At 40.1% G+C, this 20892-nt stretch overlaps 1 pseudogene; it reads right to left on the bottom strand.

The window, feature by feature from the left end:
• Positions 1–9169: 9169 nt before the first annotated feature.
• Positions 9170–9950, bottom strand: LOC111171270 (neo-calmodulin pseudogene; annotated as a pseudogene).
• Between the last annotated feature and the right edge of the window lie 10942 nt (positions 9951–20892).

Genomic DNA, 20892 nt, shown 5'->3' with positions numbered 1-20892 from the left:
TCATCAGTGATATTGGCGTGTAGTTTTCTTTCTTTGTGACATCCTTGTCTGGTTTTGTTATCAAGGTGATGGTGGCCTCGTAGAAGGAATTTGGGAGTGTTCCTCCCTCTGCTATATTTTGGAAGAGTTTGAGAAGGATAGGTGTTAGTTCTTCTCTAAATGTTTGATAGAATTCACCTGTGAAGCCATCTGGTCGTGGGCTTTTGTTTGTTGGAAGATTTTTAATCACAGTTTCAATTGCAGTGCTTGTGATTGGTCTGTTCATATTTTCTATTTCTTCCTGATTCAGTCTTGGCAGGTTGTGCATTTCAAGAATTTGTCCATTTGTTCCAGGTTGTCCATATTATTGGCATAGAGTTGCTTGTAGTAATCTCTCATGATCTTTTTTATTTCTGCAGTGTCAGTTGTTACTTCTCCTTTTTCATTTCTAATTCTATTGATTTGAGTCTTTTCCCTTTTTTTCTTGATGAGTCTAGCTAATGGTTTATCTATTTTGTTTATCTTCTCAAAGAACCATCTTTTAGTTTTATTGATCTTTGCTATTGTTTCCTTCATTTCTTTTTCATTTATTTCTCATCTGATGTTTATGATTTCTTTCCTTCTGCTAACTTTGGGTTTTTTTTGTTCTCCTTTCTCTAATTACTTTAGGTGCAAGGTTAGGTTGTTTATTCCAGATGTTTCCTGCTTCTTAAGGTGGGCTTCTATTGCTATAAACTTCCCTCTTAGAACTGCTTTTGCTGCATCCCATAGGTTTTGGGTCGTTGTGTCTCCATTGTCATTTGTTTCTAGGTATTTTTTGATTTCCTGTTTGATTTCTTCAGTGATCAGTTCGTTATTAAGTAGTGTATTGTTTAGCCTTCATGTGTTTTTATCTTTTACAGATCTTTTCCTGTAATTGATATCTAGTCTCATGGCGTTGTGCTTGGAAAAGATACTTGATACAATTTCAATTTTCTTAAATTTACCAAGGCTAGATTTGCGACCCAAGTTATGATCTATCCTGGAGAATATTCCATGAGCACTTGAGAAAAATGTGTATTCTGTTGTTTTTGGATGGAGTGTCCAATAAACATCAATTAAGTCCATCTTGTTTAATGTATCATTTAAAGCTTGTGTTTCTTTATTTATTTTCATTTTGGGTGATCTGTCCATTGGTGAAAGTGGGGTGTTAAAGTCCCCTACTATGAATGTGTTACTGTCACTTTCCCCTTTTATGGCTGTTAATATTTGCCTTTTGTATTGAGGTGCTCCTATGTTGGGTGCATAAATATTTACAATATCTTCTTCTTGGATCGATCCCTTGGTCATTATGTAGTGTCCTTCTTTGTCTCTTCTAATAGGCTTTATTTATTTATTTATTGCGGTACACGGGCCTCTCACTGTTGTGGCCTCTCCTGTTGTGGAGCACAGGCTCCGGACGCTCAGGCTCAGCGGCCATGGCTCACGGGCCCAGCCACTCCGCGGCATGTGGGATCTTCCCAGACCGGGGCATGAACCCATGTCCCCTGCATCGGTAGGCGGACTCTCAACCACTGCGCCACCAGGGAAGCCCTAATAGCCTTTATTTTAAAGTCTATTTTGGCTGATAAGAGAATTGCTACTCCTGCGTTCTTTTGGTTTCCATTTGCATGAAATATCTTTTTCCATCCCCTTACTTTCTGTCTGTATGTGTTTCTAGGTCTGAAGTGGGTCTCTTGTAGACACCATATATATGGGTCTTGTTTTTGTATCCATTCAGCCAATCTGTGTCTTTTGGTAGGAGCATTAATCCATTTACATTTAAGGTAATTATCAATATGTATGTTCCTATTCCCATTTTCTAAATTGTTTTGGGTTCGTTATTATAGGTCTTTTCCTTCTCTTGTGTTTCTTGCCTAGAGAAGTTCCTTTAGCATTTGTTGTAAAGCTGGTTTGTTGGTGCTGAACTCTCTCAGCTTTTGCTTGTCTGTAAAGGTTTTAATTTCTCCATCAAATCTGAATGACATCCTTGCTGTGTAGAGTAATCTTGGTTGCAGGTTTTTCTCCTTCATCACTTTCAGTATGTCCAGCCACTCCCTTCTGGCTTGCAGAGTTTCTGCTGAGAGATCAGCTCTTAACCTTATGGGGATTCTCTTGTGTGTTATTTTTGTTTTTCCCTTGCTGCCTGTATTATGCTATCTTTGTATTTAATTTTTGACAGTTTGATTAATATGTGTCTTGGTGTATTTCTCCTTGGATTTATCCTGTATGAGACTCTCTGTGCTTCCTGGACTTGATTAACTATTTCCTTTCCCATATTAGGGAAGTTTTCAACTATAATCTCTTCAAATATTTTCTCAGTCCCTCTTTTTCTCTTTTTCTTCTGGAACCCCTATAATTCGAATGTTGGTGCATTTAATGTTGTCCCAGAGGTCTCTGAGACTGTCCTCAGTTCTTTTCATGCTTTTTTCTTTATTCTGCTCTGCAGTAGTTATTTCCACTATTTTATCTTCCAGGTCACTTATCTGTTCTTCTGCCTCAGTTATTCTGCTGTTGATCCTATCTAGAGCCTTTTTCATTTCATTTATTGTGTTGTTCATCATTGTTTGTTTCCTCTTTAGTTCTTCTAGTTCCTTGTTAAATGTTTCTTGCATTTTGTCCATTCTATTTCCAAGATTTTGGATCATCTTTACTATTATTATTCTGAATTCTTTTTCAGGTAGACTGCCTATTTCCTCTGCATTTGTTAGGTTTGATGTGTTTTTACTTTTATCCTTCATCTGCTGTGTGTTTTTCTGTCTTCTCATTTTGCTTTTCTTACTGTGTTTGGGGTCTCCTTTTTGCAGGCTGCAGGTCCGTAGTTCCCGTTGTTTTTGATGTCTGTCCCCAGTGGCTAAGGTTTGTTCAGTGGGTTGTGTAGGCTTCCTGGTGGAGGGGACTAGTGCCTGTGTTCTGGTGGATGAGGCTGGATCTTGTCTATCTAGTTGGCAGGTCCACGTCTGGTGTTGTGTTTTGGGGTGTCTGTGGAGTTATTACGATTTTTGGCAGCTTCTCTGCTAATGGGTGGGGTTGTGTTCCTGTTTTGGTAGTTGTTTGGCATAGGTTTTCCAGCACTGTAGCTTTCTGGTCGTTGAGTGAAGCTGGGTGCTGGTGTTGAGATGGAGATCTCTGGGAGATTTTCACCGTTTGATATTATGTGGAGTTGTGTGCTCTCTTGTTGACCAGTGTCCTGAAGTTGGCTCTCCCACCTCAGAGGCACAGCACTGACTCCTGGCTGCAGCACCAAGAGACTCCACATGGCTCAGAATAAAAGGGAGAAAAAGTAGAGAGAAAGAATTAGTAGAAGTAGGAAGAAAGAAAGAAAGAAAGAAAGATAGAAAGAAGGAAAGGAAGAAAGAAAGAAGAAAAGAAGGAAAGAAGGAAAGAAAGGAGGGAGGGAGGGAGTGAAGGAAGAAGGAAGGAAGGAAGGAGGGAAGGAAGGAAAAAAGAAAGAAGATACAGTAAAATAAATTAAAGTAAAATATAATAAAGTTATTAAATTAAAAAATAATTATTTAGAAAAAAAAAGGGACAGATAGAACCTTAGGACAAATGTTGGAAGCAAATCTATACAGACAAAATCTTACACAGAAGCATACACATACACCCTCACAAAGAGAGGTAAAGGGGAAAAAATCATAAATCTTGCTCTCAAAGTCCACCTCCTCAATTTGGGATGATTCGTTGTCTAAAGGAGGGAAGGAAGGAAATAGAGGAAGAAAGAAAGAAAGAAAGAGAGAGGGAGAGAGAAAAAAAGAAAGAAAGAAGGTAAAGTATAATAAAGTTATTAAAATTATTTATTAAGAAAAAATTTTTTTTAAAAAATGGACAGAAGGAACCCTAGGACAAATGGTGGAAGCAAAGCTATACAGACAAAATCTCACACAGGAGCATACACATACACACTCACAAAAAGAGGAAAAGGGTAAAAATTCATAAATCTTTCTCTCGAAGTCCACCTCCTCAATTTGGGATGATTTGTTGTCTATTCATGTATTCCACAGATGCAGGGTACATCAAGTTGATTTTGGAGCTTTAATCCACTGTTTCTGAGGCTGCTGGGAGAGATTTCCTTTCTCTTATTTGTTCTCACAGCTCACAGGGGCTCAGCTTTGGATTTGTCCCCGCCTCTGCGTGTAGGTCGCCGGAGGGCGTCTGTTTTTTGCTCATACAGGACGGGGTTAAAGGAGCCGCTGATTCGGGGGCTCTGGCTCACTCAGACCAGGGGGAGGGAGGGGCGCAGAGTGCGGGGTGAGCCTGCGGCGACAGAGGCCGGCGTAACATTGCACCAGCCTTAGGCCTGCCGTGCGTTCTCCCAGAGGAGTTGTCCCTGGATCCTAGGAATCTGGCAGTGGCGGGCTGCACAGGCTCCCTGGAAGAGGGGTGTGGATAGTGACCTGTGCTCGCACAGAGGCCCCTTGGTGGCGGCAGCAGCAGCCTTAGCGTCTCCCGCCCGTCTCTGTTGTCCACGTTTTTAGCCGCGGCTCGCACCCGTCTCTGGAGTTCCTTTAAGCAGCGCTCTTAAACCCCTCTCCTCGTGCACCAGGAAACAAAGAGGGAAGAAAAAGTCTCTTGCCTCTTCGGCAGCTCCAGAGCTATTCCCGGGCTTCCTCCCGGCTAGCCGTGGTGCACTAACCCCTTCAGGCTGTGTTCACGGAGCCAACCCCAGTCCTCTCCCTGCGCTCCAACCAAAGCCCAAGCCTCAGCTCGCAGCCCCGCCCTCCCCAGCGGGTGAGCAGACAAGCCTCTCGGGCTGGTGAGTGCCGGTCGGCACTCATCCTCTGTGCAGGAATCTCCCCGCTTTGTCCTCCGCACCCCTGTTGCTGTGCTCTCCCCCGCGGCTCTGAAGCTCCCCACTCCGCCTCCAGCAGTCTCCCCCTGCGAAGGGGCTTCCTAGTGTGTGGAAACCCTTCCTCCTTCACAGCTCCCTCCCACTGGTGCAGGTCCCGTCCCTATTCTTTTGTCTCTGTTTTTTCTTTTGCCCTACCCAGGTACGTGGGGAGTTTCTTGCCTTTTGGGAGGTCTGAGGTCTTCTGCCAGCATTCAGTAGGCGTTCTGTAGGAGCTGCTCCACGTGTAGATGGATTTCTGGTATATCTGTGGGGAGGAAGGTGATCTCTGCGTCTTACTCTTCCGCCATCTTCCCCTCCGCCCTACATGACTCTTTCTGAATTATGATTTTCTCAGGGTATATGCCCAGTATGGGGATTGCTGGGTCAAATGGTAGTTCTATTTTTAGTTTTTTGAGAAACCTCCATACTATTCTCCATAGTGGCTGTATCACTTTACATCCCACCCACAGTGCAAAGAGGGTTCCCTTTTCCCCACACCCTCTCCAGCATTTATTGTTTGTAAATTTTTTGATGATGGCCATTCTGACCAGTGTGAGGTAATACCTTATTGTAGCTTTCATTTGCATTTCTATAATGATTAGTGATGTTGAGCATTCTTTCATGTGTTTGTTGGCAATCTGTATATCTTCTTTAGACAAATGTCTATTTAGGTCTTCTGCCCATTTTTGGATTGGGTTTTTTGTTTTTTTGATATTGAGCTGCATGAGCTGCTTGTGTATTTTGGAGATTAATCATTTGTCAGTTGCTTCATTTGCAAATATTTTCTCCCATTCTGAGGATTGTCTTTTCATCTTGTTTATGGTTTCCTTTTCTGTGCAAAAGCTTTGAAGTTTCATTAGGTCCCATTTGTTAATTTTTGGGTTTTTTTCCATTTCTCTAGGAGGTGGGTCAAAAAGGATCTTGCTGTGATATATGTCATAGAGTGTTCTGTCTATGTTTTCCTCTAAGAGTTTGATAGTTTCTGGGTTTACATTTAGGTCTTTAATCCATTTTGAGTTTTTTTTTTTTTGTGCATGGTGTAAGGGAGTGTCCTAATTTCATTCTTTTACATGTAGCTATCCAGTTTTCCCAGCACCACTTATTGAAGAGGCTGCCTTTTCTCCATTATATAGTCTTGCCTCTTTTATCAATGACAAGGTGACCATACGTGCATGGGTTTATCTCTGGGCTTTCTATCATGTTCCATTGATCTATATTTCTGTGCCAGTACCATACTGTATTGATTACTGTAGCTTTGTAGTATAGTCTGAAGTCAGGGAGCCTGATTCCTCCAGCTCCATTTTTCTTTCTCAAGATTGCTTTGGCTTTTTGGGGTCCTTTGTGTTTCCATACTAATTGTGAAATTTTTTGTCCTAGTTCTGTGAAAAATGCCTTAGTTTGATAGGGATTGCATTGAATCTGTAGATTGCTTTGGGTAGTAGAGTCATTTTCACAATGTTCATTCTTCCAATCCGAGAACATGGTATATCTCTCCATCTGTTTGTATCATCTTTAATTTCTCTCATCAGTGTCTTATAGTTTTCTGCATACAGGTCTTTTGTCTCCTTAGGTAGGTTTATTCCTAGGTATTTTATTCTTTTTGTTGCAATGATAAATGGGAGTGTTTCCTTAATTTCTCTTTCAGATTTTTCATCATTAGTGTATAGGAATGCAAGAGATTTCTGTGCATTAATTTTGTATCCTCTACTTTACCAAATTCATTGATTAGCTCTAGTAGTTTTCTGGTAGCATCTTTAGGATTCTCTATGTATAGTATCGTGTTATCTACAAACAGTGACAACTTTACATCTTCTTTTCCAATTTGGATTCCTGTTGTTTCTTTTTCTTCTCTGATTGCTCTGCCTAAAACTTCCAAAACTATGTTGAATAATATTGGTGAGAGTGGGCAACCTTGTCTTGTTCCTGATGTTAGTGGAAATGGTTTCATTTTTTCACCATTGAGAACAATGTTGGCTATGGGTTTGCCATATATGGCCTTTATTATGTTGAGGAAATTTCCCTCTATGCTTTCTTTCTGGAGGGTTTTTATCATAAATGGGTGTTGAATTTTGTTGAAAGCTTTTTCTGCATCTATTGTGATGATCATATGTTTTTTATCCTTCAGTTTTTTAATATGGTTTATCACATTGATTGATTTGCATATATTGAAGAATCCTTGCATTCCTGGGATAAATCCCAGTTGATCATGTTGTATGATACTTTTAATGTGCTGTTGGAGTCTTTTTCCTAGTTTTATTTTTAAAAATATCTGTATTAGAGTATAATTGCTTTACCATGGTGTGTTAGTTTCTGCTGTATAACAAAGTGACTCAGCTATATGTATACATATATCCCCATATCTCCTCCCTCTTTCGTCTCCCTCCTACCCTCCCTATCCCACCCCTCTAGTTGGACACAAAGCACCAAGCTGATCTCCCTGTGCTATGCAGCTGCTTCTCAGTGGCTATCTTCTCTTACACTTGGTAGTGTATATATGTCCATGCCACTGTCTCACTTCATCCCATGCTTGCTAGTATTTTGTTGAGGATTTTTGCATCTATGTTCATCAGTGATATTCGCCTGTAGTTTTCTTTCTTTGTGACATCTGTGTCTGGTTTTGGTATCAGGGTGATGGTGGTCTCGTTGAATGAATTTGGGATTGTTCCTCATTCTGCTATATTTTGGAAGTGTTTGAGAAGGATAGGTGTTAGCTCTTATCTAAATGTTTGATAGAATTCGCCTGTGAAGCCATCTGGTCCTGGGCTTTTGTTTGTTGGAAGATTTTTAATTACAGTTTCAATTTCAGTGCTTGTGATCGGTCTGTTTATATTTTCTATTTCTTCCTGGTTCAGTCTCGGAAGGTTGTGCTTTTCTAAGAATTGTTCCATTTCTTCCAGGTTGTCCATTTTATTGGCATATAGTTGATCCTCTCATGATCCTTTGTATTTCTGCAGTGTCAGTTGTTACTCCTCTTTTTGCATTTCTAATTCTATTGATTTGAGTCTCCTCCCTTTTGTTCTTGATGACTCTGGCTAATGGTTTATCAAAACTGTTTATCTTCTGAAAGAACCAGCTTTTAGTTTTATTGATCTTTGCTATTGTGTCATTCATTTCTTTTTCATTTATTTCTGATCTGATCTTTATGATTTCTTTCCTTCTGTTAACTTTGGGGTTTTTTGTTCTTCTTTCTCTAATTGCTTTAGGTGTAAGTTTAGGTGGTTTATTTGAGATGTTTCTTGAAGTAGGATTGTATTGCTATAAGCTTCCCTCTTAGAACTGCTTTTGTTGCATCCCATAGGTTTTGGGTCATCGTGTTTTCATTGTCATTTGTTTCTAGGTATTTTTTGATTTCCTCTTTGATTTCTTCAGTGATCTCTTGGTTATTTAGTAGTGCATTGTCTAGCCTCCATGTGTTTGTATCTTTTACAGTTTTTTTCCTGTAATCAATATCTAGTCTCATAGCATTGTGGTCGGAAAAGATACTTGATACAATTTCAATTTTCTTAAATTTACCAAGGCTTGATATGATCTATCCTGGAGAATGCTCCATAGGCACTTAAGAACAAAGTGTATTCTATTGTTTTTGGGTGGAATGTCCTATATAAATATCAATTAAGCCCATCTTGTTTAATATGTCATTTAAAGCTCGTGTTTCCTTACTTATTTTCATTTTGAATGATCTTTCCATTGGTGAAAGTGGGGTGTTAAAGTCCCCTACTATTATTGTGTTACTGTTGATTTCCCCTTTGATGGCTCTTAGCATTTGCCTTATGTATTGAGGTGCTCCTATGTTTGGTGCATAAATATTTGCAATTGTTATATCTTCTTCTTGGATTGATTCCTTGATCATTATGTAGTGTCTTTCTTTGTCTCTTGTAATAGTCTTTATTTTAAAGTCTATTTTGTCTGATATGAGAATTGTGACTCCAGCTCTCTTTCTTTTTTTTTTTTTAGTTAGGTAAATTGTAATTTTTTATTGGAAAACAAATATACATCTTGGAGTGGATTTGAGGCAAATTGTGCCTTAAGCAGATTTTCTTTAAGTGGCTAAAACAACAAGCAAGTAACAATAAAAGAAATTGTTTCTGGTAAAGGACCAGCAGTACAAAAAGATAGTGTATGAGTCCTGGATAAAATACCAATTTTGCAATAGTGCCACTTTTAAGTACATATTGTTGACTGTTCATAGTCTACACAGAGTTACAACTCCACACTTCAAGAACAACATGATGACAGTTCCTAAAGAAAACAACTTAAAAAAAAGGCATAACCCACTTGTTCCCTCATTTGACCAACTCAGTCTAAGTTTAGAAGTGCAGAAGGGCTTAGATATATCCAGAGTAAGCCACATGCAACGTGTTACTTGTTTAATTTTTCTAAAATAAGGTTTCAGGACAATGACAGTAAGATAAGAGAATAAAACATGGAGGAATGAAGTCCTAATACATGCATATTTTTTTGACAGTAGGTTGATACCTTTTACAGATAAGTTACAAGCAAAGAAAAGGCAAATAAACGTTTTTGTACAAGAAATTTAACACACTCCGTACAATGTCTTCACTTTGCTGTCATCATTTGTACAAACTCTTCATAGTTTACTTGATTATCACCATCAATATCTGCTTCCCTGATCATTTCATCAACCTCTTCACCTGTTAACTTCTCTCCAAGGTTTGTCATCACATGGCAGAGTTCTGCTGCACTAATATAGACATTACCATCCTTATCAGATACATGGAATGCTTCCCTAATTTCTTCTTAACTGTCTGTGTGTTTCATTTTTATTGCCATCATTGTCAGAAATTCCGGGAAGTCAATTGTGCCATTACCATCAGCATCCACTTCATTAATCATGTCCTGTAAGTCTGCTTCTGTGAGATTCTACCCATGAGACCTCATTACAGTTCCCAATTCCTTTGTTGTTATAGTTCCATAACCATCCTTGTCAAATAGTGAAAAAGCTTCTTTGAATTCTGTAATCTGCTCTTCAGTCAGTCACTCAGCCATGCTGCAAGCACTACTGGTCTCCGGGACGTGACTACACAACCACTCAGCTCACTCGCTCCACTTGGACTCCAGCTTTCTTTTGATGTCCATTTGCATGGAATATCTTTTTCCATCCCCTCACTTTCAGTCTGTATGTGTCCCTAGGTCTGAAGTGGGTCTCTTGTACCCAACATATATACGGGTCTTGTTTTTGTATCCATTCAGCCAATCTATGTCTTTTGGTTGGAGCATTTAATCCATTTACATTTAAGGTAATTATCTATATGTATGTTCCTATTACCATTTTCTTAATTGTTTTGGGTTTGTTATTGTAGGTCTTTTCCTTCTCTTGTGTTTCCTGCCTAGAGAACTCCCTGTAGCATTTGTTGTTAAGCTGGTTTGGTGGTGCTGATTTCTCTTGGTTTTTGCTTGTCTGTAAAGATTTTAATTTCTCTGTCAAATCTGAATGAGATCCTTGCTGGGTAGAGTAATCTTGGTTGCAGGTTTTTCCCCTTCATCACTTTCAATATGTCCTGCCAGTCCCTTCTGTCTTGCTGAGTTGCTACTGAAAGATCAGCTGTTAACCTTATGGGGATTCCCTTATATGTTATTTGTTGCTTTTCCCTTGCTGTTTTAAATATTTTTTCTTTGTATTTAATTTTTGATAGTTTAATTAATATGTGTCTTGGCATGTTTCTCCTTAGCTTTATCTTGTATGGTACTCTCTGTGCTTCCTGGACTTGACTGACTATTCCCTTTCCCATATTAGGCAAGTTTTCAACTATAATCTCTTCAGATATTTTCTCAGTCCCTTTCTTTTCCTCTTCTTCTTCTGGGACCCCTATAATTCAAATGCTGGTGCATTTAATGTTGTCCCAGAGGTCTCTGAGAGTGTCCTCAATTCTTTTCATTCTTTTTTCTTTATTCTGCTCTGCAGTAGTTATTTCCACTATTTTATCTTCCAGGTCTCTTATCCGTTCTTCTGCCTCAGTTATTCTGCTATTGATTCCTTCTAGAGAATTTTTTATTTCATTTATTGTGTTGTTCATCATTGTTTGTTTGCTCTTTAGTTCTTCTAGGTCCTTGTTAAACGTTTCTTGTATTTTCTCTATTCTATTTCCAGGATTTTGGATCATTTTTACTATCATTACTCTGAATTCTTTTTCAGGTAGACTGCCTATTTCCTATCCATTTGTTTGGTCTGGTGTGTTTTTACTTTGCTCCTTCATCTGCTGTGTATTTCTCTGTCTTCTCATTTTGTTTTACTTACTGTGTTTGGGGTCTCCTTTTCACAGGCTGCAGATTTGTTGTTCCTGTTGTTTTTGGTATCTGCCTCCAGTGGGTAAGGTTGGTTCAGTGGGTTGTTTAGGTTTCCTGGTGGAGGAGACTGGTGCCTGTGTTCTCGTGGGTGAGTCTTGATATTGTCTTTCTAGTGGGCAGGACCATGTCTGGTGGTGTCTTTTGGGGTCTCTGTGGCCTTATTATGATTTTAGGCAGCCTCTCTGCTAATGGGTGGGGTTGTGTTCCTGTCTTGCTAGTTGTTTGGCATGGGGTGTCCAACACTGGAGCTTGCTGCTCATTGAGTGGACTGGGTCTTAGCATTGAGACAGAGATCTCTGGCAGAGCTCTTGCCGAATGATATTATGTGGGACCAAGAGCTCTCTGGTGGTCCAATGTCCTGATCTGGGCTCTCCCATCTCAGAGGCTCAGGCCTGACACCTGGCCGGAGCAACAAGACCCTGTCAACCACACAGTTGATTTTGGAAGCCGAGAAATACCTCTGCAAGTTGGAGGTACAGGAAAGCTGGTGGTGGAGTTCCAGTCCAAGACCCAAGCCTGAAGGCCTGGAGAAACATGCCGCAAGTACACTTCCAGGGCAAAGAGGCGGGTCTGTAGTACCTTTTGTTTTCCTTTGTGCTCTGTCTAGTTTCATTTGCTCATAGGTTGCTCTGGGCAGAGGCCTTGCACCGATGCTTCAGACCAGAATTCCTAGTGAGAAACGGTTCTTCTCCAAAGCTTTTTAAAATTTATTTTTCAATTTACATTCAGTACAATTCTCTCTTTTTGGTGTACAGTTGTGTGAGTTTTTAAATTTTTTAATATATCCTTTGTTACAGATTTTTAAAATTGAAATATAGTTGATGTATAATATTGTGTAGGGTCAGGTGTACAGCAAAGTGATTCAGTTATATATATATATTTTTTTCATGTTATTTTCCATTACTGGATACTAGAAGATATCGAATATTGTTCCCTGTGTTATACAGTAAATCCTTGTTGCTCATCTATTTTATGTATAGTAGTTTGTGTCTGTTAATCCCATACTCCTCATTTTGCCCTCCCTCTTCCTTTTCTTCTTTTTTATTCTTTTTTTTATACAGCAGGTTCTTATTAGTTATCCATTTTATACATATTAGTTATATATGTCAATCCCAATCTCCCAGTTCATCCCACCACCACCACCACCACTTTCCCCCTTGATGTCCATACATTTGTTCTCTACATCTGTGTCTCTATTTCTGCCTTGCAAACCATTTCATCTGTACCATTTTTCTAGATTCCACATATATGTGTTAATATACGATATTTGTTTTTCTCTTTCTGACTTACTTCACTTTGTATGACTGTCTCTAGGTCCATCTACGTCTCTACAAATGACCCAATTTTGTTCCTTTTTCTGGCTGAGTAATATTCCATTGTATATATGTGCCACATCTTCTTTATCCATTCATCTGTCGATGGACATTTTGGTTGCTTCCATGTCCTGCCTATTGTAAATAGTGCTGCATGAACATTGGGGTGCATGTGTCTTTTTGAATTATGGTTTTCTCTGGGTATATGCCCAGTAGTGGGATTGCTGGATCATATGGTAGTTCTATTTTTAGTTTTTTAAGGAACCTCCATACTGTTCTCCATAGTGGCTGTATAATTTACATTCCCACCAATAGTGCAGGAGGGGTCACTTTTCTCCACACCCTTTCCAGCATTTGCTGTTTGTAGATTAAGAGTGAACTCTGCACTAGCCTTTTGTTGGCAAGGCTACACATCTCCAATCCGAGGTTTTCTTGCTATCTCCCTCTGATCTCTCTGGAGTTTTAGAAAAACTCCTGAGCCCCTCAGGTGAGCCAGTCCTGGCACTGTCCAGTCTCAGCACCAGCTATACCACCTCTAGTCTGGAGCAGTTGCCGGGATGGTTCTTTCTTGTGCTCCCACCCACCCCCCTTTTCCTGCCTTTACTAATTTTCTCCCCAGACACATCATCCATCCCCCTCCATCAGGTATCTTTGGCTCTGTTTCCTTCTTTCTCATTCCTTCCCCTAGACCGTGATATAGATCATGTCATCCCCTTGATTAACCCTCCAACAAATTCTGCTTTCACAGGGTGCATTCCTTCAACACACCAGAGGCCTCGGGCATCATTGGTCATTGGTCTTCCATCAGGAGTGCTCTGCCCACATCTTGGCATTCCCAACCCTGTCTGGACATTAAGGTCTCCCACCACATCTTTTCTTCTCAAGCAGGTCTTCCTGACCACTCTACCTCCCCACCCTGCATCACTTCACCCATTAAAATTTTTTTCTTCAAAGCTTTATTAGTCTCTGATTATCTTGTTCATTATTTTGTTTTCTTTATTATTTGCCATCTCCCCTCACCTAAGTCTCCATGAGAGCAAGGGCCTTATCTACTAAAAGATGACATTTGTCTTTGGTTTATAAGAAAATGAATTAACTTTCAGGGAAAGGTCCAGGTAGTGTGTCCCTGTTTCCTCAGAACAGTCTGGGTTATTTCCATGTCATTATTAATAGCACTCGCTTTCATTCTCAAAAGTGTGCCAATGGGACGGTGAGAATACCTTTCTCTGGGTCTCTTGTCATTGGTGCTAAGCACTAAGAATTATCTTTTTGTGTTTTTTTTTATTGAACTATAGTTGATTTACAATGTTAGTTTCAGGTGGACAGCAAAGTGATTCAAATTCACATATGTATATATAAATATATATATATATTCTTTTCCCTTATAGGTTATTATAAAATATTGAGTATAGTTCCCTGTGCTATACAGTAGGTCCTTGTTGGTTATCTATTTTATGTATAACAGTGTGCTTATGTTAATCCCAAACTCCTAATTTTTCCCTTCCCCCCTTTCCCCTTTAGTAGCCATAAGTTTGTTATGTCTGTGAGTCTATTTCTATTTTGTATATAAGTTCATTTGTTTTTTTTTTTTAGATTCCACATGTAAGTGATACCATATGGTATTTGTCTTTCTCTGTCTGGCTTACTTCACTTAGTATGATAATCTCTATGTCCATTCATGTTGCTGAAAATGGCATTATTTCATTCTTTTTTATGGCAGAGTAATACTCTATTGTATAAATATACTACATCTTTTTTATCTGTTCATCTGTTGATGGACATTTAGGTTGTTTCCATGTCTTGGCTATTGTAAATAGTGCTGCAGTGAACATTGGGCTGCATCTATCTTTTTGGATATATGCCCAGGAGTGGGATTGCTTGGTCATATGGTAGCTCTATTTTTAGTTTTTTAAAGAACCTTCATACTGTTCTCCATAGTGGCCACACCAATTTACATTCCCACCAACAGTGCAGGAGGGTTCCCTTTCTCCACACTCTCCCCAGCATTTACTGTTTGTAGAATTTTTTATGATGGCCATTCTGACCTGTGTGAGGAATTATCTTTTTGTGATCAGCACTCTTTGTAACCAAACTTCCCTGACACAAGGAAGGCCTCAGCCTCAATGTAGATTTGATTTGAGGCAGGGAATGGATATGGGGTAAACATACAAACTGTAAATGTCAGCTCCCTCAGTTGACATAAAATTATTTCTCTGCTATAAAAGTACGTTTGACTCTTTTTGATAATTTCAGAGTATCCTGGCATATAGATGCCTGCTAATTTATCTAACTAATCCCTTATTAATGAATATTTCAATTCTTTTCCGCTTTTTCGTTGTTAACAATGTTGTGACAATGAACATTCATATATATTTGTTTTTGTATACTGGTGAAAATTTTCATCAGGTTAAATTTCTACATATGAAATTGCTGGATCAAGAGGTCCGCATGTTTACAAAGCTGATGGTTATTGTCTAAGGCCATTTGAAACAGGAAATTAATATAATGATCACCTTCCACTAAAGCAAGCATGTGTTTCAGTTTCCATTTGGGGGTAATACACTTATATTTTACACATACATACAAATATGCCCTCTATGAGGAAAAATTTTTAGATATTCAAACTATATAATTATCTTTTGCATTCCCAGCTTTCACTTTAATGATCTCTAATGCATGCATATGGAGTGAATTCATGGATCATTAGCAGTGATACGCCTTTTGTGTTTATTTTAAGCTATGTAATGGTCACAGATGGATCCCTAATTTACCCATTTCTCCCTTTTTTTAGACAGGAGTCCCAATGTCTACAAACTTAAGGGGATAGTTATATGCTAAACTCTGAAATAAAGTCAGTCTTTGTGATATTAGTGTGGGTACACTAAAACCACATCATATTAGAGCTGTAAGGGATCTTATAGATCTATAACTGGAGTGCCCCAATTCATAGTTTGGGATGCAAATAAGGCACCACTCAGGTGGGGTCCCAAAGTTGAATGTGGGAGCTCTCGCATGCCCAGTGAACAGGAAATACAGTGACCTTTGCTGGGATCCCCTTCCTCTAATAGGCCAGGGCTCTCCTGGTCATTTCTGTTTCAACTTCTGGAGTCCCAACTGAGACTGGGGACTCTGTCGTTCCACAGAGGTTGGTGGCTCTAGGAGAAGCCGCTAGTGTAGCTTGCTTTGGCCACTGCTCTTCTTTAAGGGAACAAAGAGAAGGTCCCAGCCCTCAGGAGTAAGTTCAGCCAATGGTGGGCTTCAGGCAAACCTGGCTTGGATTCCCATCATTATAGCTCCTCACTCACATGGCCACTTCCCCAGGACTCAAGCCTGCTCCCTGATCCTAGGTTGGGTCTGGTCCCAGTGTGCACTACACTTTTGAACTCCTAAGTTGGTGCAGAAGCTGGGCTGGTGGTCCTATCTTTTCTCCTTGGTGGTGAGTTTACCTAGGGTTCTCGTGGCCCTTCCCTGACTCTAAGAATAGCTCAGGGCAATCCCCAGTTCGCCCTGACTAGTTTTAATTTTCGAGAAAAAGTGTAAGCATCTTGATCCCCTCCTGCCCTCATCCCCTACGAGTGTCTTGGGCTCCAAATACAAACTTGGTTACTCCCTGACAGTGGTCTTCATGCTTCACATATCAGTATTTTTTCTCTCTCTCTCTCAGATATTAAATTCCATTTTACCCATCTGTTCTACTGGAGATCACTTAAGTCTAGTCCCCTCATTTTAAAAGTGAGGAAACTGAGGCACAGAGAGAAGAGAAGTTACTTACCCATGTCACACACCTGGTCACGATAGACCAGAGACAAGAATTCTTGCCTTCTAAATCATAATTCAGAGCTCTGTTGTTTCCACTAAGATGTTTCTATTTTGTGGGTTTTCTCAGATGAATTTTGAAATGCTAGCCATTTTCTTTCTACGTTCTTGGCCACATTCCAAGCTGCCCAGCTGAAAAATGGTCAGACATGCTGGGTACGTTTTTATTTACCTAGTAGTGATTTCCAGAGTCAAAACCAAACCGCTCATTAAAATCAGCTGCTGTTTCAGAAAACTCACATCATTGTCCCCCTTCATTAGGACAGAATAATCAAGAGCTAGCCCTGAGCACATTCATTGTCCTAGAATGTGCTTTGATGCTTCTCTGTGACCCAATGAATCTAGAAAAATCTTTATGCTGCAGCCCAGCGTTTGGTACATGTTTCCCCTTCCATAGCTCCTCTCGACTCTCCTTTGGGTCAAATCTTTTCAAGGAGTTTCTCATTCTGTTTCATCCTAAACATTTGTCACTTGATGGACAGCTGAAGGAAGCAACTGGAAAGTGGTTTGGAGAGGTAATAAATCCGTGTGAAAAGCAATCTCAAGTTTTGGTTGTTGACCCCAAGGGCTGGATTCCTTACCTATGGCATGGAGTCCTGGGCGTTCACCCATTCCTCAGGCTGACTGCTGGCTTTGGGTGGGACGTGCAGACAGGTCATGGGTGGGGGAAGAGAAGGGTAGGAGTGTTCACATTTACAGGTTCTTCTCCTCAGGAATTCTATTTCACAAAGCCCAGAGTTTTGCTGAGTATTGGCAGAATACGTGGAATTGACCTGCCTAACATTGGGTCAGACTGCCAGGCAGCATTAGTCAGGACACCATTCTGCAAAGACGGCCTCCAGAACTTTCTGAAAAACACCTTTGAAAGAATCATGTTTCCATCTTGATTTATCTTTATGCATTAAAATGCAGTGAAGACTTAACTCTCTAGGTTTGCAACCATAAATTTTACTAAAATGTCACAGTTCCACTCTGTCATCCACATTGGCTCATATCTCTAGGAGAGAAGTTCTCAGCCCTGGTAGCACATTGAATCAGCTGGCGGACTTTTAGAAATTTCCAATGCCCTGGCCACTACTCAGAGGAATTAAATCAGACCCTCTTGGAGTGGGACCTAGGTATCAGTACTTTTAAAAACCCTCTGGTGATTCTGCTGTGTAGTTTAGGTTAAGAACCACTGCCTAAAAATTGCTCCCTACAGGCAATAATTTGCCTAAAGTACAAACTCTAAGCTTTGTGAGGGCAGAAACTGGTCTGTTTACTCTTACTCATCCCCGACACCTCTAATACCTCCTGGCCCATAGTTGGTACTTAATAAATATTTACTAAGTGAATGAATACATGTTTATTTTGAACTTCATAAAGATGTATATAAAGAAATGCTCTTCCTTTTGCCTGGGGATAATGTTACACATCTGTAGTCATGGCACTAGATCAGGGTTAGAGGCTTCTAGTTACCCTGAATTCTTAAATTACAGGATCCTGGAAGGTTTATGGCCCTCAGGGAGGGGCATGGCTGGCCAGAGCTGTGGGGACTTTTAGGTGGGATCAGCACAGTGGCTATTTACCAACTGGAATGAAAGCATTTTGATATTTTAACCATAGGTCCTTCTGTACTCATGTATAAGCATGAGTTGCCAGAGATTTCTAGTCTCAAAGGCTGTGTATGATCTGGTGTATGATCTGGCGTTGTCCTCTCTCTGACTTCACTTTCTATCATTCCCCAGTCCCTCTCCCTGCACTCCAACCACACTGGCCTTCTCTGTGTTTCTTGAACACTGTCAAGCTCCTTCTTGCCTCAGTGTCTTTGCACTTGTTGTTTAGTCTGCTGGACCATTCACCTGATGGAGGCATGCAAAGTCATGGTGCAAAGGGCTTGGATACAAAGAGAGGCATGACAGCAATCAGTTTGGCAAGAAACCTACCACGTGGCCCCTTTAGGTCAACACTCAGTCTCTCAGATAAAATGCTCAGCACCTCAGTTTTCATCTCCCTCCCTCTCTCTCTCTCTCTCTCTCTCTCTCAGTTTGTGCTCAAAAACATTTCTGTTGCCTGCTAGAATCTGAATATTAATTATTTTCTTTATGTTTCTGCAATAAATCTCCTAATTGTCTTTTCCTTCCCTTTCTACTCCATACTCCCTGGCCATCCCCTTCCCCAGATTAATGCTTTATACTGGCTAAGGAGATGCTTCATATGGAAATACAAAGGAGAAATGCACATTTATATGGTTTAAGATGCTATCCCAATTATACTTACAATAGTTACTCACACTAGGCTCAAGCAAGGGGCTGAGTACTTTCTACATATTGTCCCATTTAATCTTCAAAAGAGATTTTCTCTTCTTACATGTGAGAAAACTGAGACCTTAAATGGTTGAAGAAACTGCTCTAGAAATCCTTCCTAGTTAAATGGTAGAGCAGGATTTTAACTCAGAGCTGCCAAACTCTATAGCCCATGCTCTTAAGCCTTGCACTCTCTCTGCCTCTCTGTAAGATCGTCATCTGTAAGGTCCCCTTTATAAAGCTCCAAAATTCCTTGATGCTACCTATTTGTTTGAAGCTTGTTTACTGCTCTAAGGAATATGTACTAGCTGCAAACTGCCTAGCTAAAACTCCAAAGAAAATAGCAAAAAGAGGGCTTCCCTGGTGGCCCAGTGGTTGAGGGTCCGCCTGCCGATGCGGGTGGCGCGGGCTCGTGCCCCGGTCCGGGAGGATCCCGCGTGCCGCAGAGAGGCCGGGCCCGTGGGCCGTGGCCGCTGGGCCTGCGCGTCCGGAGCCTGTGCTCCGCGGCGGGAGAGGCCACAGCAGTGAGAGGCCCGCATACCGCAAAAAAAAAAAGCATGACATGGAGAGTGATTGTAATGGCAAATCACAGAAGAACATTAGGGAAGTCTCCATACAGAAGGCTTTTTTCTAATCCAGGGAAATGGCAATGACATTTCATCATGGAGCATGACCTAGCAGAATGGGCTGCCAGGCTGAAATGTACTTGAATATCTTATCTTCGTGTTGGGCACATAAGCAAGGGTACATATTATATGCACGACTATTTTTCTTTGGGTTAAGGCAGTAAATTTCTCTTGGTATACCGTATCCAGTTAAGCTTCTCAAAAAACTGTTATTTCCTAGTCCTAAGTTCAACATGGCTGAAAAAGATGTTTCTTCACAGCTTCTATCATTTCTACTTAATCCTAAATTATTAATAGTTTCAATTTATTCCTAAGAAGTTACTATTTTACTTTCTAATTATTCAAGGGGAAGAGTTGAGTGAAAAAAATGTTATCACTTTTTTTTCTTGCTCCACACTGTTAAAAAACAACGTTAAAATGTGGTCCCTGGGCCAGCAGCCTGCACATCATCTGGGAAACTTGTCTGAAATGCAAATTCTTGGGCTACCACCCAGACCATATGTGTGTCTCCTAGAAACTTTATAGTTTAAACTGTTGTATTTAGGTTTATAATTCATCTCATGTTAATATTTTTCCATGTACTTATCCAGTTGTACCAGCACCCTTTATTAAAAAGACTTTCCTTCTCCCAGTTGAATTGCCTTAGCTCTTTTGTTCCAATTAATTGACTATAAATGTGTGGTCCATTTCTGGGCTTTCTAATCTGTTCTACTAATCTATTTATCCTTACCAATACCACACTGTCTTGATTACGGTACCTTTATAATAAGTCTTGAAATCAGGTAGGATGAGTTTCCAACATTGTTTTTTTTTTTGCTCCATTTACTTAGGCCTTCTATAATTTTGCTCAGCAATGTTTTGCATATAGGGCTTTGGTGTATCGGACTTGCATGTCATTTGTTAAATTATGGGTGTGTGTGTGTGTGTGTGTGTGTGTTTGTGCCCTTCTGTTAATGATATTTTTAAACATTTTTATTGGAGTATAATTGCTTTACAATGGTGTGTTAGTTTCTGCTTTATAACAAAGTGAATCAGTTATACATAAATATATATCCCCATATCTCCTCCCTCTTGTGTCTCCCTCCCTCCCACCCTTCCTATCCCACCCTTCTAGCTGGTCACAAAGCACTGAGCTGATCTCCCTGTGCTGTGTGACTGCTTCCCACTAGCTATCTATTTTAGATTTGATAGTGTATATATGTCCATATATACACTACCACTCTCTCACTTTGTCCCAGCTTATCCGTCCCCCTCCCCGTGTCCTCAAGTCCATTCTCTAGTAGGTCTGCATCTTTATTCCCATGTTGCCCCTAGGTTCTTCATGACCTTTTTTTTTAGATTCCATGTATATGTGTTAGGACACGGTATTTGTTTTTCTCTTTCTGACTTACTTCACTCTGTATGACAGACTCTAGGTCCATCCACCTTCCTACAAATAACTCGACTTCATTTCTTTTTATGGCTGAGTAATATTCCATTGTATATATGTGCCACACCTTCTTTATCCATTTATCTGTTGATGGACACTTCAGTTGATTCCATGTGCTGGCTATTGTAAACAGAGCTGCAATGAACATTGTGGTATATGACTCTTTTTGAATTACGGTTTGTTCAGGGTATATGCCCAGCAGTGGGATTGCTGGGGCCTATGGTAGTTCTATTTTTAGTTTTTTAAGGAACCTCTATACTATTCTCCAGAGTGGCTATATGAATTTACA

This window comes from Delphinapterus leucas, chromosome 4 (genome assembly GCF_059928025.1).
Source record: "Delphinapterus leucas isolate spDelLeu-1000000601 "Yukka" chromosome 4, BTC_Dleu_Yukka2, whole genome shotgun sequence".
Lineage (NCBI taxonomy): Eukaryota > Metazoa > Chordata > Mammalia > Artiodactyla > Monodontidae > Delphinapterus > Delphinapterus leucas.
This window is presented reverse-complemented; position numbering and strand designations above follow the sequence as displayed.